Here is an 11,379-nt window from a genome sequence, read left to right on the forward strand (position 1 = left end):
AGAAACAGTAGCTAGGGTTGGACAAACTCAAATGAAAACCCATGAAATGGGTTATTCTAAGACTAGGTGCAAAGGATTGAAGAAGTTAGATCTTTCTATGTCCACCCTGTAGCATCGTCGCTCAGGCTGGCCTCTTCTTTGGTTTTCCCTGAGTATCCCAGGGGCTCATCTCTTCTGCACGCCTCATCCCTGCCCTGTGACTTACTCCACACTTGACCTGCTTCTTCAGCAGTCCAGAGTCCCTTAGGGTAGTCTGGTGCCAGCTAAGTGGCATCCAGCCTAGAAGAGAGGCCTCCCAAGAAGGGCTAGACCCACAGGTATGTATAGCTAAACACACATAGAACCCTGCAGGAAGTAAGGAGAGGGGCTTCCCAGAGGAAGGTGTCCAGATGCCAATCTGTCACACGTATGCAAAAGAATGAGTTTCAGAACGTTGGATTCAAATGAGCATGTGCGCTATCTCCACTGGTTCCCTAGGGCACATGAAGCAGGAAACTAGATGTTTGTTATTATGTAAAAACTCTGGGTTTCCTGGCTAAGAAATCTGTTCCTCATTTCCTTGTGTTTTCCTGTACTTCACATCTACCATGAAGAAGAGGAAAGGGTTTGGGGCAGGAGGGTAGCTGGGCTGCAGGTTTCGATCAGAAAGGAAAATGTGTGGTAATTGCTTGGTTGGGCTAAGGATCTGAAGCTGGCTGCATAGTTTAGCTGAAAGTGGAGGCATCTGTCTGGCAGCACAAGATTCCACAATGGCTTCTTGTTGGACTTGAAAGAAGAGTCTTCCCCTCATTACTCCTTGTCCCTGATCGGTTGTGGTACAACGAAACACTCCAGAAACCTGTGGCTCATTGCACAGGAAACCATTTAGGTTTCCTGTGAGCCCAGCTTGGGCCAGTATGGGCAACCCAAATGTAGCAGAAGCTGGATGGTCTGTTCAAAAATGAATCTTCGACCCAGACAAAGGGCCAGTAATAGCTATCAAGGGAACTGGCCTGGGGCTTACCTCCTCCTCCCCGTGGACTTCTCTAAGTTGCCCACAGCATGGCAAATGATATTTAAGGAGCAAGAATCACAGCAAAGAGAGTGCTGGTCTGTTAAGATGTGGTTCTCAGTTACTCTCAAGTGTCCATTCCTCCAAGCTCTGCTGTGTATTAAGTCACAAAGCCTGCTTAGACTTAGGGTATGGGGCTTTCCAGGCAGCCCTGGTCCCTCACCCACTGTGAGTTTAGTATGGTTCCCAGTTTGCTACTTGGTGATTTCTTCCCCTTACCACTGTCCTGTGGACTTCTTCTGCCCTTCATACATTTCTCTCATTTTTGTTGAGTCATTGTTTCTTAGGATTAAAAGGAAAGGTATTTACTCACAAGTAGAATTCCATTGCCGGCGCGATGAGACACCGGGTCTAAGTTTAGGAGTGACTAATGGCAGTATTGGAACAGGTGTTCTGGTATCCTCCGAGGGTTCTGTGGGAAATGAGAGAGCTAGAAGGCCCTAAATTGGCTGTTTTCTGAAGAAGTCAAGTATTGGATACAGCAGTCTTTGGCAGGCAGGGCTCGTGTATTGCCATCAGACATATCACATGCTTAAGGAGCATTGTCGGGTGGAGGAGGCAGAGAGAATGTGGCAGCCAGAATATAAGAAGTGAAGGAAAACATGGGACATGGTGGTTCCACCCAGGACCTCTCAGTAGCTGTGGTTATCTGCATAAAGCAAGACTGCATAAACAAGGTTACACCTGCCTGTCCACATTCTCTCATGGGTGCCTGTGAGGTTCATGAAGTCCTACCCTGTTTGAGGCAGTTAATGGTGCTTGGGTAGGGGAGGGCATTTTGTTTAGGGATGTAATTATTGTTAAGTTGTCCATGTTGCTGTTAGTAACATCACATTCACGCACATGCAAGCAGCCTCTGGTAAGCTCAGTGGTCCACTAAAAAACAGTAAAAATTGCACACTGTGGTTGCCTACTGAGGAATTAAAATGGACAAAGCTAATCGGGATGCAATGCTATTATATTCTCAAGGCATACGCCATCAATGGCAAGCCCCTCCCCTCCAGTTGGAGTATCACAAGCATCTAAGTGGCAGGTTTGTTCATTTAAACGTAAAACCTGATGCTGTGAATATGAAAATCGCTGCTGCTTTACAATCGATTTCCATAAGTAAACTTGGGAAATGTGTATGAAGTGATAGTAAAAGCAGATTTTTTTTCCTACCCAGACTCATACCTTCAAATGGCTTAACATGCTGAATTAACATGCTCTCTGTGTGAAGTGGGCGTGGAGACCTGAGATTCAGATTTTCATCCATCATCAGTAAGGCACAGAGCTCTTGCGTCTTTCCCTTCTGCGATCAAGTGCACCACTTCCCTGGCCCCTTCAGTCAAGGGTCTGCACACCCATCAGTCACCACAATCGAAATTCCCTGTGCTATTGAGTCTCCCGGAATTCTGGGTTTGGTTTGGGGATCATTTTATGGGTTGTGATGGTTCATTTTATGTGTCTACGTGATTGAACCTGACAAGCCCAAGGTCTCTGGCTGAACATTATCTAGGTGTGTCCATTTTGTGAAAAGATTTACATTTGATCTCTCAGTGTGAGCTAGTCTTGTCCCACCTGTGCAGGCCCCAAAGGGACACAAGGCTGAAGGAGAGAATTTCTTCTCTGCTTTTAACCATTTGTCTGGAACACTGCAGAACTCAGTCTAGAATTTGCACTGCTACTGTTCTAGACTGGACTTGATCTCTGTAACACCACAAACATACACACAAACAGGCAAACATACAAGCACATACACACTATACACACAATGCACATATACACATACATACATATACATACAATACACACACATACACTCTCCACATACACCAACACACACCTGCCTCTGTGGGGTAACCTAACACCTCTACTAACCTTGTGTTCTCTGTATGACTGACCACAAGCTAAGATGTTTGGAAGGAGACAATTAAAATGTGAATGTCTGGGTTATAGCCCACTTCAAAGAAGCAGAGGGCCATTTCTTACTGGAGATTCCCATTACTATTCTAATCAAAATGCCTCAAAGAAACAGGATGGAACACACCCTGCCTCTAACCCAACGATCTGAGTTCCCTGACATAGACCACATTGGGTCGCCCAGAGCGTGAAGGGCCTTGGGCTGTGCTGAGAGCTGAGTCTCGGTGGAATGTACTGGTCCATGCGGAGACATCTCAGCTGTGGGATTGGGTCAGACCTCATCCACTCTTCCTGGCCACTTGGCTAAGAATACAGAGTTTTCAGTTTTGCACATGCTATCTGGCTATAGTTGGTAAGAAGAAAACTAGTTTGTTGTCTTCTTCAAGCTGGTGATGGAACAATCCCATCCAGAAACACTCTCATGGTGCCCTAGGAAACTGTCTTGCCTCATCCAGCCACCGTGTGTGATGTGTGTGTGCATATGTGAAATACTTTCTGGTATTGTTACCCATTAACTTTTTAAAGTACTGCCGTAGAACATTTCATAATGTTTTACATTCAAGTTTAAAGGACATATCCCTTAACAACCTTTTTGGACATGAGGTAAGTACAGAAAACATTGATTAGCCCTGAACCAGGCTCCTCTGCTTTCCTTCCAGTGAGCCAAGGTTATTGCAGCCCAGAGCAACAGTAAACACTGTCTTCTCTTATGAATTTTAGATACTGAAAAGGTTTGCTTACCCAGTGAGAACTGCATAATTTTCTAAGTTTTCAAATAAAATTCTCACAGTAAAAGGAATATTAAATCATGTTCCATTTCTACCGGTTAAATATCAGGAAGTGCGTGGAACCACTAGACACTGTGCGTATCTGACAAGATGAACATATGGGTTGCACTATATGCAGCGCCTGGAAATCTGCTTGCTTTTACATTCATAAGGGGAAGGATGGAGCTCCAGGGTTATTTCACCCACACAAAACTGAGCAATGTCAGACTGCATGGTTAGAGATGATCTGTGCATGGCAGCTGCCGTGTCGGATGAGAGTCAAGCTGAGGCAGGATGCAGGAGCTTGCTCCCAAAGAGACAATTCTGGGAGAGAAGTCACACCCATGTGACAACTTCTCTTTGGACCTCTGTCTTTGAGCAAGGTAAGTTTCTCCAGAGAAAGGGAGACCCGTGGCTTCTGTGACTCCTGACTTCTCTGGCATTCTGAAGAATATCCAGGGGTATCTGCTAATAAAAAGATGAGAAAAGAGAGCATAAAATACTAGCGGAATTCTTACTTGACATTGACTCTGAGGACTGCTCACTTGTAAAATCTTCACAGAAGTCAGTGGGTCAGGTACCCTTATGATTCTGTTTTACAAATGAGGAAACTAGGACACAGAGAAGGAAGGGTTCCATAACCTCCTTCATATCACTTGTTAACATTGCAGGCCATGTCGTACATTTCAGAGAAAACACTAGACCACTCACTTGGCCTGGAAGACCAGGTGAGAACGGCTCTCATTCTGCTCATCTTTTATGCCCCGGCAAGTCTTAAGCACGCACGGACAGCAGTTTGTGGTGTTTTTCCAGTTGTTCCTATCCTGGGCAGTCCTAGATGCCTGTGTTGTTATCAGACCCAGGGTTTCCACAGTCTTCCTTTCTGCTGTCTATCCAGCGTTTTTTGGGCCTTCCTCTTCACCTTATCCCCTGCACTTCTCCAAGCAGAGCCATCTTCGGGTATCTGCTGTCATTCATTCTCCTAACATGGCCAAAATAGCTCAAGCGCTGTTGCCGTATCCTGTAGTTGACTTCCTTCTGTAGATGGAGACGTTTCTTAATGCCATCGCTGTGCAGGCTATCTCTTCGTGTAACACCTAGAATCCTCCTGAGACATGCCATCTCAAACACATTCAGCCACTGTTCTGAGGAGTGTTTCATCTTCCAGCTTTCGGAGTTGTCTCTGTAGCAGCCTCCTCAATGGCAAGACCGGAAACGACCAGCTAGGTCCTCTGAAAACCTGGGAAGTTTAGTACATGGGTGGAAAGAGGTCCATCTGATCAACCATCCTCATCAACTCAGACCATGCAACCCAGTATGGACAAACCCCTGAGTGAGCGGCTCTCCCTTTTCATCAAAGCAGTTATTTTTTGCAGCAGACAGAGACCATCATGGGAGCCACAACTGGGTCAAAATACAAACAACAACTAACTCTAAGGATGCATCTCCAATACAACTTCTGCACCGAAGGCTCAGGAGACATTTCAGAAGAGATGGCAGAAAGATTGTAAGAGTTGGAACACCAGGAAAGTCTGCTGTGAGATAGTTTCTTCTATGTAGGATGGAGAAGCCGAGCCTATGAAATCTCAATAATATGGCTGCTCAAACAAGACTCATACAATGACAACACTAGTTGACATGCCAATTGGCATGGGTGGAGAACAGCTCACTGAGTCCCACTGCTAGATGAAGAACTATAAGAAACAAAGAAAATTGTTAAAAGAAGGAAAATTGGTCTTTTACAGAGATAAGCTCCCTAAATGGTTATCCAGTATCAAGTGGTCAGTCCTAAAACTATATAAACAATTCTGAACTGATTCAGCAGGCTGCATCCATACATTTATAAACTTACATAAGTATGCAACAATAATAATTAAAAAGAGGCTATTTGAGAGAGTGTAGAAGTGGGGAGTTGTGGGAGGTGTTGGAAGATGGGGTGATTTTATTTAAATAAATAAAATCAAACTAAAGAGAATATGATGATCTGATGAATTTTAAGAATGGCATAAATATATCAGAGGTGGTTTTGAAATGCTGTTCTCCTAAATAAATCCACTGTCCACATATTATTTAGCTTCAGAATATACACAGCATTTAGCTTTGATTAAATAAGGAGTAGATGTGAATTTAAACTAGTGGAACTCAATTATTGGACTGATTAAGTAAGAAATATATGTTATCTATTTTAATCTGCTTAATTACTGAAACGGGCTTTTCTTTTAAAATTACTCCATTAGTCCAAAGAACAAAATCAATGCATATTCAATTAATATTAATTATACAACCAATGCAAAGTTAAGACAGTTTCTACAAGTCCAATACTGCGATTTTCTTATTGGTCAATTGAAAATTCATTTACTGAAAGTGAGAAGGGTACTCTCGTCTGCATTTTGAACCAGCATGGATGCTGAAATCTAAATGTCAAGCCAATCTCAAGTCTGTGGGGGTTTGTTTAAGTGAGCACTGAGGGAGGGGATGGAGAGGCAGAATGGAATCCTATTTCTTCTGCTCCTGAATAAAAAAGAAAGACCTGTAACAGGACTTAGAAAATGAACCCATGGGGGATTCCAGACATGAGCTTGCTTGTGCAAACATTTCAGGCATGGAAGAGCAGAGACTCAGAAGGTGCAATGGAGTTTTCTTGAAGTTCTGTGCCAGTTTACCAGGGAAGGAACTCAGGGGAAGTGTCTCTCCACAGTGAAATTTACTCTCTTGGAATCACTGCCCAAGGCTTGTTGTTTGTATAGCTGACAGGAAGGAAATTGTGCCCAGCTAAGTTGTGTTGTTAGCCAAAGACCCCTGTCACTGAAGAGGGCTCAGAAGGTAGACAGGGATGGCGGGGACCCCTATTCTGAATGTTGACACTGGCTGTGTCTGGACTGTGTCTAAGGGTTATATCACTTGCATGCTAGACATAGTAGTACTTACTCAAGTAAATCTATCTTCCTATTTTACAGAGCTTTTTGCTTATTTCCTTCCCAATAATTCTACCAGACATATAATATATGCCAGAACCACTTTGAATTAGATAAGTAGATATGTTTGTAAATACATATTAATTTTTTATTCAACTATTAGTACATCCTGTAATAAACATAGCTGAGCTATACTGAAATTATTCATTTGTGTTCATGCCTGTTTATGCATCTGTACATTGATCTCTCTATCACAAACACATGTGATTTTCTTCTCATAACATTATAATAGTCACCCTGTGTGCATGTGTATTGGTATGCATACAGACAGCAGAGATCAACATGGATCTCTTTCACCAATTGCTTTATGCCTTATTGTTTTAAGACAGGATTTCTCAGCATATGTGTCTAGTTAGAACCTGCTTTCCTCAAACCTGGTGTTCTCTTTTCAATGCCAGAACCACCTTGAATTCAATAAGTAACTGGCTGACTGTTACATACAACCCCCAGGAGAGTTAAAGGAGCCTGCATCACGCAGACGTCGACCAGTGTTTCCTGAGTCAAGTTCAAACTGACCACAGTCAACCTCTGTCCCTGGTGTGAAGCTGGACCACTAAACAGGAGGCCTGTGATATAGCTGTTCAATTTATCATCCTCTCAGTTTTTACTTCAGCAGGCATCTGTGGGTCCCAGGGAAGCCCAGGAATTCTACACTATCAATGTTGGCGGGGTCTCTGCTTTCCAGAGAGAGACCAGCTGGCAGGTCAAAGTTGAGACCTCATGTGTTAGAACGAATTTGAAAGGCAAAGATGAAGCATTGGTGGTGGTGGTGATGATGATGCTGCTGCTACTGCTTCTGCTTCTGTTGCTACTGCTGTTTCTGCTGCTGCTACTGGTGATAGTGGTGGTGCTCGTGCTGCTGGTACTGGTGCTGGTGGTGATGATGTTACAGCTACTGGTGATGGTGTGTTAAAGAAAGCAGCATTCAGCATTCTTGGCAGACTGCTGAGTGCCCCTCAGAACTCATAACCTTAATTGGTCTGATCAGCTGGAAGTTTCTGGAAGTTTCACCTGGCAGAGATGAGCTGTATCCTTGGTCATCAGTCTTGCTTCCACTGCATGGACATCAAGGCGGGTAAAATAATTCATCCACATTTGGAAAATTGCAGCTATAGGCAAATGTAGTGTTCTCTCTCTCTCTCTCTCTCTCTCTCTCTCTCTCTCTCTCACACACACACACACACACACACTTTTCTTGTCATAACATCATATTATAATCACCATGTCATATTTTTAACTTCCTAAACAACAGTTTGCCTTTAAATAGGGATATGATTTAAAAAAAAAAAACTCCCATTGTGGTTGATTCGTCCAAGGTTCCAATCACGGAACGAGCCCTGTCTACACACTCACAGTTCTTCCATAATGCCTAAGCATGAAGTCTGCAAGTGGGCAGTAAGAAGCATAAACATGGATGACGCTTACCCTTTTTTTATCACTAGGACTGTTGCCCCACGGTAGACACTGGGATGTTTTCCACACATGACATTTGCCCACAATCCTATACAAGTCTGATCATCCCTAGATGATTTGTGACTACCAGGGGCTGCAGAGATGGTTCTGCACTTGAGAGCACTTGCTGTTCTTTTTTAAAAAAAAATTGGTTCAAATTTTATTTAATTTTTTTCTTATTTTATTGTTTTTATTGAGCTATCCATTTTTGTCCACCCCCTTTCCTCCCCTTTCCCTTTTTACCCTCTCCTGTGACCACCACTCTCCCAGTTTACTCAGGAGATCTTGTCTTTTTCACCTTCTTATATAGATCCATGTATGTCTCTCTTAGGGTCTTCTTTGTTGTCTAGTTTCTCTGGGGTTGTGGCCTGTAGGCTGATTTTCCATTGCCTTTTGTCTAAAAGCTACTTATGATTGAGTACATATGATATTTGTCTTTCTGGGTCTAGGATACCTCACTCAATATAACGTTTTATAAATCCATCCATTTGCTTGCAAATTTCAAGATGGCATTATTTTTTCCAGCTGTGTAGTACTCCTTTGTGTATATGTACCACATTTTCCTTATCCATTCTTTGGTTGAAGGGCATTTAGGTTGTTTCCAGATTCTGGCTATTATAAACAAAGCTGCTATGAACATAGTTAAGCACATGTCCTTGTGACACAATTGAGTGTCTTTTGGATATATACCCAAAAATGACATTGCTGGGTCTTGAGGAAAGTTGTTTTCTAATTTTCTGAGAAATTGCCATAGTGACTTCCTGAGAGCCACAATTAATAAATGGGACCACTTGAAACTGAGAAGTTTCTGTAAACAAAGGACACGGTCAATAAGACATAATGCAGCCTACAGAATGGGAAAAGATCTTCACCAACCCCATATCAGACAGAGGACTGATCTCTAAAATATACAAAATAAAAAATAAAAGAACTCAAGAAATTTTGACATTCAAAGAACAAATAATCCAATAAAAAATGGGGTACCAACCTAAAGAGAGAACTATCAACAGACGAATCTCAAATGACTGAAAGACACTTAAGGAAATTCTCAACATTCTTAGCCATCAGAGAAATGCGAATCAAAACAACTCTGAGATTCCATCTTACACCTGTCAGAATGGCCAAGATCAAAAACACTGATGACAACTTATACTGGAGAGGTTGTGGGGCAAAGGAACACTCCTCCACTGATGGTGGGAGGACAGGCTGGTACAGCCACTCTGGAAATCAGTACTTACTGTTCTTGCACAGGACATGGCTTCAGTTCTCAGCACTCAGATCAGGGAACTCACAGATGTCTATAACTCCAGTTTCTGGGCAATCCAATGCTTTCTTCTTGCCTCTGTGGGCAGTGCATGCATGTGGTGCACAAACATACAGACATGCAGGTACGCACGTATGTAATTTGTAAAGAAGTAGCAGTGCTATGTTGATTGCTATATAAATGGCAGCTACAAGACATTGCTTAAGAAATGAAGACAACAAAGAAGACTGTATAGACCCATTAGTGATGGGACATGCACATGTACACACACATGAACACACACACACACACCTGCACTCACACACATCTGTGTTTGCCTGAAATGAGTGTGGAGCTGCAGAGTGGATTCTACTGTTGATTCAGAAAGGGTGAGATTTATTCGTGTTTGGAAATATTGCACTGTCAAGAGGCTGCTTAAAGTCAGCTCAGCTCCCAAATGCAGCCCCACCCCTGGTCTTAGCACCCCAATTACAGAAACATTCCTGGATGTTTAGTCTGGTGTGCACTGTGCTTTAGAGCCTTTTCCACAGAGAGGGGATATTTGGTCATGAGCCTTGCCAGTTCTTCTAGGCACTATGGAATACTTCTGTCTCCACATCATCACGATGCCTTTTGGATAGATAGCACAACCAGGTCCTTAGCAAATGGTTTATAGTTACTTATGCGAGCTTGCACGCCTCTGGAGGGTACTCAGTGTGCCTAATTCCTTTTTATGTCTCCCCAGCTTTAAGCACGGTGCCTGGCACATGGGAGGTGCCCAATGAGGGTTTGTTCAATTAACTCTGGAGTTTACTGCTCTGCTTCTGTTGGCTTCAAATTGGCTTCCCTCTCTGAGTTGACAAGCTTCAACTCCCACAAAACGAGAGCAGCACGTATCTGTGCAAAGTTTTAATGATTAAAATAATTAAAAGGCAATAGAACGGAATTACCTTCCCAACTTCCTCAAAGGTGAACCGAGTTGAACGCTGTGAACTAATTACCAATCAAAGGCAAACTGAACGTTGGAAATTGCCAATTGTTTGCCAAGAAATGTCACCATTGTCCCTAAAGCATATTTTTTCCAGGCTTATGTTATTTCAACCCTTCTACAGGCACTGGAGACCTTTGAAAAATGAAGTATGAGTATTCTATTGATAAAAAGATAACCTTTAAGGGATTTTGGAAGAGAAGAAATAGAAGTCCCCAAGAGAGCCTTCCAGAGCCTTGTAAAAATGCTATTGGTTGAATTATTGTGATATTTCTACTTTGTTTCAAAAAAAAAAATCCCTGCCAGGATTGAAAAATACCAGCCAATTAGCCTTGCCGGCAGCCGGAGAGCCGTCATCAGCCTTCAGATGTTTGCCGAATCCCTCACTCGCGCCCACGCTGAGAAGAAGGCTCTCCCGTGGCTCCCACATAAACGTAATCAATAGACGGAACATATCACTTCTGGCTCCGGGTGCGTGTAAAATCGGCATGCGAGCAGACAGTCGCCTGCTCTGGGCTTCTGTCTCCTCACAGTTTTCATGATAGCCCGTGTTCCTCAACATGTGGAATGCGCGAAAGAACCTGCTAAGCCCAGAGCCCCCAGTGACCACCCCTCACCCTGGACAGAGTTCCTGGGAGCTGACGTCTACCCACATGGCACCTGTCTTTCCTGGAAGCCCCCAACATACCAGCCTTTACAGATGCTCTTTCCCGTTATGTAACTATGCACCTGAAATGTCACCTTGAAAGTACCATGGCAGGCAGAGGGATGAAGCCGAGTGGTAGATTCTGGATGAACTGAACGCCCCTTCCTCTGGGCTTCTGGTCTCTGTGGCTTACCACAGAATACGTTCTCTTCTAGCCTCCCAGGCTCAAGAAAGCGGAGAAGTCTGTGCAAGGAGCAAGCCTTGCAGTGAAGGCTTTCTGGCTGCCTTGCTTTTTCTTTTTGGGCAAAGGGCAGAGCTCTTCAAAGGATGTGAAGTATGGTGGCCTTCGCTTGGA

Source organism: Alexandromys fortis, unplaced genomic scaffold, assembly GCF_014885135.2.
Source record: "Alexandromys fortis isolate MF-2015 unplaced genomic scaffold, M_Fortis_MF-2015_v1.1 scaffold_249, whole genome shotgun sequence".
Taxonomy (NCBI): Eukaryota; Metazoa; Chordata; class Mammalia; order Rodentia; family Cricetidae; genus Alexandromys; species Alexandromys fortis.